General features: G+C 44.7%; 1 protein-coding gene across 2 annotated transcripts in view; it reads right to left on the bottom strand.

The window, feature by feature from the left end:
* Positions 1-9433, bottom strand: part of GTPBP6 (GTP binding protein 6 (putative)) — a 78013-nt gene that overhangs the window by 7967 nt on the left and 60613 nt on the right. The window lies entirely within an intron of this gene.

Here is a 9433-nt window from a genome sequence, read left to right as displayed (position 1 = left end):
TGGAGACAGCATTGTTTTTTTCATCATCACGTTTGATGAACTAAAAAAAATATATCGCCACTTGGTTTAAGATTATTCAATTCGTGGTGGACTGCTTCACTTTTATTTATTCATTAACTCACCTATTTGTGTATGTTATTTTTGAAACACGTATTCTTTAATATTTTTTATTGTTTAGTGCGGTATGGAACTATAGTTGTTTTCTTCACATTTCCTATTGATGAGTTAACATTTACACTTTTAACATCCTAGACTGTGATGCCTACAGATATTGCAAACTTTTAAAGGGTGCCATGACTCAAAGGTTGAGAAACACAGATTTAGACTATAGGCCAGCATCCATACTTCGCCTAGGTTCACACTGGAATGCGATGTGGGAAGCCCACCATCCATGCCCGTTTCCCGCACCGTATTTAAATCACAATGCCCTTGCAATCCGCAATGGGTGCCAGTGCAATCACAACATCGCAATTCGTTTGCCTGCACTGAATCAGAGCAGAACGACCAGGTGTAGTTCAGTTCCAAAATTGGTACATGCATATCTTTGGTGCGATTTGAGGCCATTAAAAATGAGCGGGCTCAAATCGCACTGCACTGAAATCGCATGTGAATTGAACAGAAATGAGGTGCAGTTCCTGTGCCTTGAAAAACTATTCATACCCCTTGAAAATTTCCACATTTTGTCATGCTACAACCAAAAAATGTATTTTATTGGGATTTTGTGACAGACTAACACAAAGTGGCACATTATTGTGGAAAATGATAAATGGTTTTCAAATTTTTTTTACAAATAAATATCTGAAAAGTGTGGCGTGCATTTGTATTCAGCCCCGCCTAGTCAATACTTTGTAGAACCACCTTTTGCAGCAATTAGAGCTGCAAGTCTTTTTGGGGATGTCTGCACCAGCTTTGCACATCTAGAGTGAAATGTTTGCCCATTCTTCTTAGCAAAATAGCTCAAGCTCTGTCAGATTGGATTGAGAGCGTCTGAACAGCAATTTTCAAGTCTTGCCACAGATTCTCAATAGTACTTAGGTCTGGACTTTGGCTGGGCCATTCTAACACATGAACATGCTTTGATCTAAACCATTTCATTGTAGCTCTGGCTGTATGTTTAGGGTCGTTGTCCTCCTGGAAGGTGAACATCCGCCCCAGTCTCAAGTCTTTTGCAGAGTCTAACAGGTTTTCTTCTAAGATTGCCCTGCATTTGGCTCCATCCATCTTCCCATCAACTCTGACTAGCTTCACTGTCCCTGCTGAAGAAAAGCATCCCCACAACATGATGCTGCCACCACCGTGTTTCACAGTGGGGATGGTGTGTTCAGGCTGATGTGCAGTGTTAGTTTTCAGTCCCACATAGTTTTGCTTTCAGGCCAAAAAATAGGATTTTTAAAAACAGCTTACCTGTAAAATCCTTTTCTTTCGATGGACATCACGGGACACAGGGCCACAGTAATTACTGATGGGTTATATAGGTATCACTGGTGATTGGACAATGGCACACCCTAACCAGGAAGTTCAACCCCCTATATAATCCTTCCCCTTGCAGGGATACCTCAGTTTTGTAGCCAAGCAATATAGTGTATTAGAAGAGGGGCGGGACCTCTGTGTCCCGTGATGTCCATCGAAAGAAAAGGATTTTACAGGTAAGCCGTTTTAAAAAATCCTATTTTCTTTCTCGAACATCACGGGACACAGAGCCACAGTAATTACTGATGGGATGTCCCAGAGCAATGCTATCTGAGGGGGGGGACCACAACCAAGTAGGGTGCAATCAGACCTGAGGACCCTGTACCGCTGCCTGCAGCACACTACACCCAAAGGCGATATCCTCATGCCTTATCACATCCACCTGATAGAATCTGGTGAATGTATGAACTGAAGACCAGGTTGCGGCCTTGCAGATCTGAGCTATCGAGGCCCGGTAATGCACTGCCCAAGAAGCACCAATAGCCCTTGTGGAATGTGCCCTGATCTGAAACGGAGGAATCTTCTGTTTCAAACCGTAAGCCTGAATGATCAATTGTCGAATCCATTTAGAAATGGTAGCTTTTGATGCTGCCTGCCCTCTACTGGGACCCTCTGGCAGCACAAACAAAACATCCGTTTTGGGAATCTGAGCAGTCGCTTCCAGATAGACCTTAACTGCTCTTACTACATCCAAGGAATGTAGTGATCTTTCTTCCGGAGAACAGGGAACTGGAAAAAAGGAAGGTAGAACAATGTCTTGGTTTAGATGAAAATCTGAAACCACCTTCGGTAAAAAACTAGGATGAGGGCGCAGTACCACTCTATCCTTGAGTACAATCAAATAAGGCTCTTTACAGGAAAGAGCTGCTAATTCTGATACTCTTCTAGCAGAAGAGATGGCTACCAGAAAAATTAACTTCCTTGTCAGCAAGACCAAAGGAATCTGACATATTGGTTCAAAACCAAGTACAAGTCCCAGGGGTTAAGGGTGCCTTAACCGGAGGATTAAGGCGTGTCACCCCCTGCATAAAGTTTCGGACCAAAGAATGCGAAGCAAGTGGCTGTTGAAAAAATACTGATAAGGCCGAGACCTGGCCCTTGATGGTAGTCAAGGCCAGCTTCATCTCTAAACCCACTTGTAGAAAATCAAGAATTCTACCGATCACATACTTTCTGGGATGCCAACCCCTGGATTCACACCAGGATATATAAGCTCTCCAGACTCTATGATAAATCATTCTGGAAGCTGGCTTCCTTGCATTGATCAAGGTAGATATCACAGCACCTGAAAGCCCACGACTCTTCAAAACGTGGGTTTCAATAGCCAAACCATCAAATTTAGCATTTGTAAAGCAGGATGGAACACTGGACCTTGAGATAACAGGTCTGGTCGTACTGGTAGTGTCCACGGGGAACCCACCGTCATCCTTACCATTTCTGCATGCCACGTCCTTCTGGGCCAAGCGGGAGCCACCAGAAGAACTGACTTCCTTTCCTGCCTTATCCTGCGAAGGAGTCGTGGCAGTAGCAGAATAGGCGGGAATGCATAAATCAGTGAGAACCGATGCCACGGAATCACCAACGCATCCGTCCCGCATGCAAGAGGATCTTTGTCTTTGCCACAAATCTTTTTGTTGAATCGGGATGCAAAGAGATCTACATCTGGGACCCCCCCATCTTTGGCATATGTTCCAAAAGATGTCGGGATGCAGAGACCATTCCCCTGGAAGTAACCGCTGGAGACTTAAATAGTCCGCCTGCCAGTTCTCTATCCCTGGAATGAAAACTGCCGATATGCATGGCACATGCCTCTCTGCCCAGACTAAGATCTGGTTCACCTCTCTTTGAGCAGCTCGGCTCCGGGTGCCTCCCTGACGATTGACATAAGCCACTGCTGTGGCATTGTCGGACTGGATCCTGACCGGGCAACCCAGTAGCCTGATAGTCCAGGCCTTTAGGGCTAGATATACCGCACGGATCTCCAGTATGTTGATGGGTAAGGTCCTCTCGGTCTTGGACCATACCCCTTGGACCGTAGACTGTTCCAGAACTGCTCCCCAACCCGACAGACTGGCATCTGTTATCACCGTCCAGGTAACCGGTAGAAAGGATTTCCCCTTCTGCAGGTGTTCGGGTATTAGCCACCAATTGAGGCTGTGACGCACCGCAAGAGACAGGTGCATTGGAAAGTCTAATGCCTGAACCTTCTTGTTCCAGGCCGACAGAATACTGTGTTGCAGCATTCTTGAATGAAACTGAGCATAGGGAACTGCTTCGAATGAAGACACCATCTTCCCTAGTAGCCTCATACAAAGGCGGACAGAAGGACACTTCTTGGTCCTGACTGCCAGAATCAGCTCTCTTAAAGCAGTGATCTTTGCCTGAGGTAGAAAAATTTTCTCCTGGCTTGTATCTATGATCAGACCTAAATACTCCAGTCTTCTTACTGGTTTTAGGAAAGACTTTTCTAGGTTGAGGATCCAACCCAGGCGTTCCAGATACCTGACTGTGGTCCTCAAATTCCTGTTCAAGGAGGCTACTGAGCGGTCTATCAAGAGCAGGTCATCTAGGTATGCTATGACAGCTATACCCTGAGCCCTTAATCTGGCCAGAGGAGGAGCCTTTATGAACACTCGAGGTGCAGTGTCTATCCCAAAAGGCAGAGCCACAAACTGGAAATGGCGCCCTCCTATCTCAAAGTGCAGAAACTTCTGATGAGCAGGAAAAATGGGCACATGCAGATATGCATCTCTGATGTCTATTGATGCCAGAAATTCTCCTCCCTGCAGGGTGGAGACTACTGTCCAAATTGATTCCATGCGGAAGGATTGAATCCTTAGGAATCGGTTCAGATCCCTTAAATCCAGAATGGGCCTGATATCCCCATTTGGTTTTTGGACCGTAAAAAGGTTGGAATAGAAGCCCAATCCTTGATCCTTCGCGGGAACTACCACAATGACCTCCTGCGACAAAAGTCGCTCTAACGCTAGAAGGAGCGACTGCTTCTTCTCTGGATCTCTGGGGACACTTGACCTGAGGAAACGAGGAGAAGGAAATTCCTGAAACTCCAGCTTGTACCCTAAGGTCACCGTGGAGATTACCCATTTGTCCTGAAAATCCTCCTGCCAGAGCCCTGAGAACTGTCGCAGTCTTCCCCCCCCCCCCCCCACTCGAGTGAGCGGGGGCGCCCCCTCATGCAGAGGTTTTAGTGTTTTGCCTAGTAGGCTTCTTCCCCCAGGACTTCTGGACCCAGATGGAGAAGGCCGTCAAGACTGCCTGGAGGCTGAAGCCCCCAGCGCTGGGGAAAGAGTCAGTTTGAAAGAGGAACGCTTACTCTTCTTCTTAACAGGTAAGAGAGTGCTTTTCCCACAAGAGATTCTCTTGATATAGTTATCCAAGTCTTCTCCAAATAACCTTTCACCACAAAATGGAAACCCAGCCAGGAGCTTCTTACATGGTGCTTCGGCTGACCAAGTTTTCAACCATAGGATTCTACGTATATGCACCAACCCCAGTGAAAGACGGGAGGTTTGCACGATAGAATCTCTAATGGCGTCAACAACAAAGCATAAGGCTGCTGGAAGGTTAGCCAACCCCTGGGCCTGCTGTTCAGGTAAAACTTTGATGACCTGTTTAATATGGTCTCTTAAGTACTGACAGACTCCAATCGCTGCTACTGCAGGCTGAGCCACTGAACCTGCTAAGGAGAAAACATCCTTCAATAGGGATTCCATCTTTTTATCTACAGGATCCCTGAGCATCTGAGCATTGTCTACAGGAAGAGTCAGACAGAGGAAATGGCGGCATCAATGGCCGTTATTCCCCACATTTTAAAAAACTTTTCTTCCATAGGATAAAGTGTAGAAAACTTTTTCGTCGGAAAAAAACGTTTATCTGGGTGATCCCACTCAGCATAAAGGAGCTTTTCAAGTAAATTATGAACAGGAAAAGCCTGTGCTGTTTGAGTGACTGTTTCAGTGACCCTAAAGAAGAGGGTTCTTTAACTGATTCAGATATGGGCAACTTAAATGTGGAGCGGACTAATCCAGTAAGGATCTGCACTAAGACTTTCTCCTCTTAGGAAGTCGCAGAGGGTCCCTCTCCACCTGATTCCTCCGAAGAGGAATCATCCGTCCCATCCCGATCCTCTGAAAGGGATTCCTCTCCTTTATCCCAGGGCTCCTCTTCCTGAGGGTCTTGGGGAACAGAGGAAGGCCTAGTGCATTTTCTTCCACCAAGTGAAGACGTAATCACGGCCATTAATCTTTCCTCTAAATATATACAGGGGCTGAAGTGCCAGAAGCAGGTATAGCCCCTGACCCCGACGGCTCTCCCTGGCTAGCCGTCCCTGGCCCCTCAGGGGGGAGGATGCTGCAGACAGAGGGCCCTCAGAACCTGAACGAGAGCCCCTAGAGTCTCTGGTTCTTGGGGTGCTTGAACCTCTTCTACCCATAGTGCAAAGCAACAAGGTGGAGGGATCACAAAATGAACACTGACTGCTGAGCGATGTAGTCTGGCTAAAAGCCTTGCTACCCAATGCTCAGTCTGGTGTTACTTTAGTAAATGCTGCCTAGGAGAATGCCTGTGTCCCACCTTACATGCGACCGTCAGCTCTGTGTCCCTCCAGAAGGCTTAGTGCACCTGTAATTAGTGCAGTATCAGTATAGGATATAGGATAATTCCTTTGGAGCTCAGCACAGGACATCTTTACAGGTCCATCACCTAAGACACTGGCTTAAAAACTGAGGTATCCCTGCAAGAGGAGGGATTATATAGGGGGTTGAACTTCCTGGTTAGGGTGTGCCAGTGTCCAATCACCAATGATACCTATATAACCCATCAGTAATTACTGTGGCTCTGTGTCCCGTGATGTTCGAGAAAGAAAGTTCAATTTTGGTCTTATCTAACCCAAGCACCTTCTACCACGTTTGCTGTGTCCCCCACATGGCTTCTTGCAAACTGCAAACGGGACTTCTTACGACTTTTTTTTCAACAATGGCTTTCTTGCCACTCTTCCGAAAAGGCTATACTTGTGGAGTGCGTGACTTAAGGCCCGTACACACGATATGCAAATCGAAAGCAAAATTTCATCTGACGATCTGCCGATTTTTGGCTTGTTCGTATGGTGCTTTTGACAGCTGATTCCGGTTTTTCGTCCGACAAAAGCTGGATGTGCAGGACTATAAAAAATGTTTTCAGACGTGAACTCAATGTCCGATTTTCGTTTAATTAGTACAGTTTCGTCCAACGAAAATCGTAAGAGCAAGATTACGCATGTTTAGAAACTGAAGAATACAAACAAAACTATATATATATATATATATATATATATATATATATATATATATATATATATATATATATATATATATATATATATATATATATATATATAACACATTACGTCGCTTCTGAATTCTGTCGTACGAGAATTTTCGTATGGCGAGTAACCTCTTCACTTTCGACATGAGACCAGCATGCAAAAAAAAAAACGGATGATCGGTCATCCAAAAATCTGATCGTGTGTACGAGGCTTAATAGTTGTCCTGTGGACAGATTCTCACATGAGCGGTGTATCTAGAGTTACTATGGGCCTCTTGGGCTGCTTCTCTGATTAATGCTCTCCTTTCAGTTTAGGTGGACGGCCATGTCTTGGTAGGTTTGCAGTTGTGCCACTCTTTCCATTTTCAGATGATGGATTGAACAGTGCTCCGTGAGATGTTCAAAGCTTGGGATATTTTTTTATAACCTAACCCTGCTTTAAACTTCTCCCCAACTTTATCCCTGGCCTGTCTGGTGTGTTCTTTGGCCTTCATGATGCTGTTTGTTCACTAATGTCCTCTTAACAAACCTCTGAGGGCTTCACAGAACAGCTGTATTTATACTGAGATTAAATTACACACAGCTGGACTCTATTTACTAAATAGGGGACTTTTGAAGGCAGTTGGTTCCACTAGATTTTAGGTAGAGGTATCAGAGTAAAGGGGCTAAATACAAATGCACACCACACTTTTCAGATATTTGTAAAATAAAAAAAAATTGAAAACCATTAATTTAATTTGGCTTTAAATAAAAAAAGCTTTTAAAAAATATAAAAATGAAGAACGCTATAGTTTAAATGTCACAAAGAATATAACAGAATATGTAAAAAGGAAATCAAGGACGCAAAAAATGTAAAACGAACGACAGATTGCAGAAGATAGGACAAACCCCCCAAAAATTCTTCAAATATAGTAGTAAAAAAAGTACAGGTCTGAGCATGTAGGCCCTTTACAAAACAATCTAGAGTGGGTGACTAGGGACAAAGAGAAGGCACATTTATTAAATACCTTCTTAAGCTATGTGTATTCAAAAGGAGCATGGGGGAGCTCATGTCCATAATGGAGGTGGTATTGACACAGCCCCAAATGATCCACAGTGGCTCAAAAGTGATATGGTCCACAAATATTTAAACAGAATAAAAAGGAAGATAAAGCAGCTGGACCAGATGGCATCCACCCACGTATCCTAAAAGAATTGAGCTCCGTCATTTCAAGGCCATTGTTTCTAATATTCAGGAACTCGTTAATGACTGGACTAGTACAACTGGATTGGCGTAGGGCCAATGTGGTGCTCATATTTAAAAAGGTATCAAAGTCTTTACTAAGGAACTATAGATCTGTTTAACCGGTTCCCGACCGATGCACGCCGATGTAAATATAAATATATGTGCTGCTCTCCTGTGTCAAATTCTAATTATATAGTTTTAATAACATAAAACAAAAATTACTGGCAAAGAAAAGTGAATATTGATGCCTAAATATATCTTGGCGTGTTAATATTCTGACAATTAGCATATATATATTAAAATATATATATATATATATATATATATATATATATATATATATATATATATATTTATTGTCCATGCATAAACAAAATATCATACATAATACATATTGTTCGATTTCCAACTTCCCACTGGTTGGTGTAACCAAAACTCCAGTGCAAACACTCCTATTTGCTTCAATTACATGGACACTATAGATGCTAATTTTCAGATTATAGCACGCCAAGATATATTTAGGCATTGATATTAGACTTCACTTTTCTATGTCAGTTTCATGTATTTAACACTATATAGATAATTTAGTATTTGACACATGGAGGGGGGGGGGGAATCTAATTACACACTGACCTTCTGCAGTGGTGTTGGCCGTGTGTCTGAGCCTCTGCTTGCTGCAGAGGGGGAGATGGGGCTCCACCAGGCTGAGTACGGACACACGGGGAGAAATCTTGATGTGTGCAGAGCCATGCAGCTGACAAGGAAAGGACAGATCTATGCGGAGGTCACACAGAACTCACTCCTGCTCACCGGACTGTGACAGAAATAGCAGAGCTAATTGTGAGAGCTGCACCCGTCAGGAGGGGGAAGACAGTGAGATGGGGGGAGCTGGGCTTGCTCAGGAAGTTTCCACAGACCTGCGGTCCCGAGCCTGGTAATAGCTGGTGAGAGGGGAGGAGGAAGCTGGGAGGGAAATCCTGAGAACACGTGATTGGTTGTTAAGGAATCGGCGGCCCCATTCCTTAACAACCAATCATTGCCAGCTTTTCTTTACTTTTCAGCCGTTAGCAGGGAATTCCTGCTGACAGCTGAAAGTATTGAGCCCGAAGGTATCGGTTTCGGGCAGCGGCATCACTAGGGGGTGGCTTTTGGGGCTATAGCCCCGAATCTGGGGCCCATAGCCCAGAGTCTCTGCAGGGATCCCCAAGGGGCAGGGAGGCTCTCTGGGGACCCCCGATGTAAGTGGGGGGCTCTCTGGGGACCCTGATGCAAGGTAGAGGCTCTCTGGGGAACCCAATTTTAAGGGGGAGGCTCTCTGGGGACCCTAATGTAAAGGGGGAGGCTCTCTGGGGACCCTAATGTAAAGGGGGAGGCTCTCTGGGGACCCTAATGTAAAGGGGGAGGCTCTCTGGGGAC

Source organism: Aquarana catesbeiana, linkage group LG02 (assembly GCF_042186555.1).
Source record: "Aquarana catesbeiana isolate 2022-GZ linkage group LG02, ASM4218655v1, whole genome shotgun sequence".
Lineage (NCBI taxonomy): Eukaryota > Metazoa > Chordata > Amphibia > Anura > Ranidae > Aquarana > Aquarana catesbeiana.
The sequence above is the reverse complement of the archived record's forward strand: the minus strand, read 5'-3'. Positions and strand labels throughout refer to the sequence as shown.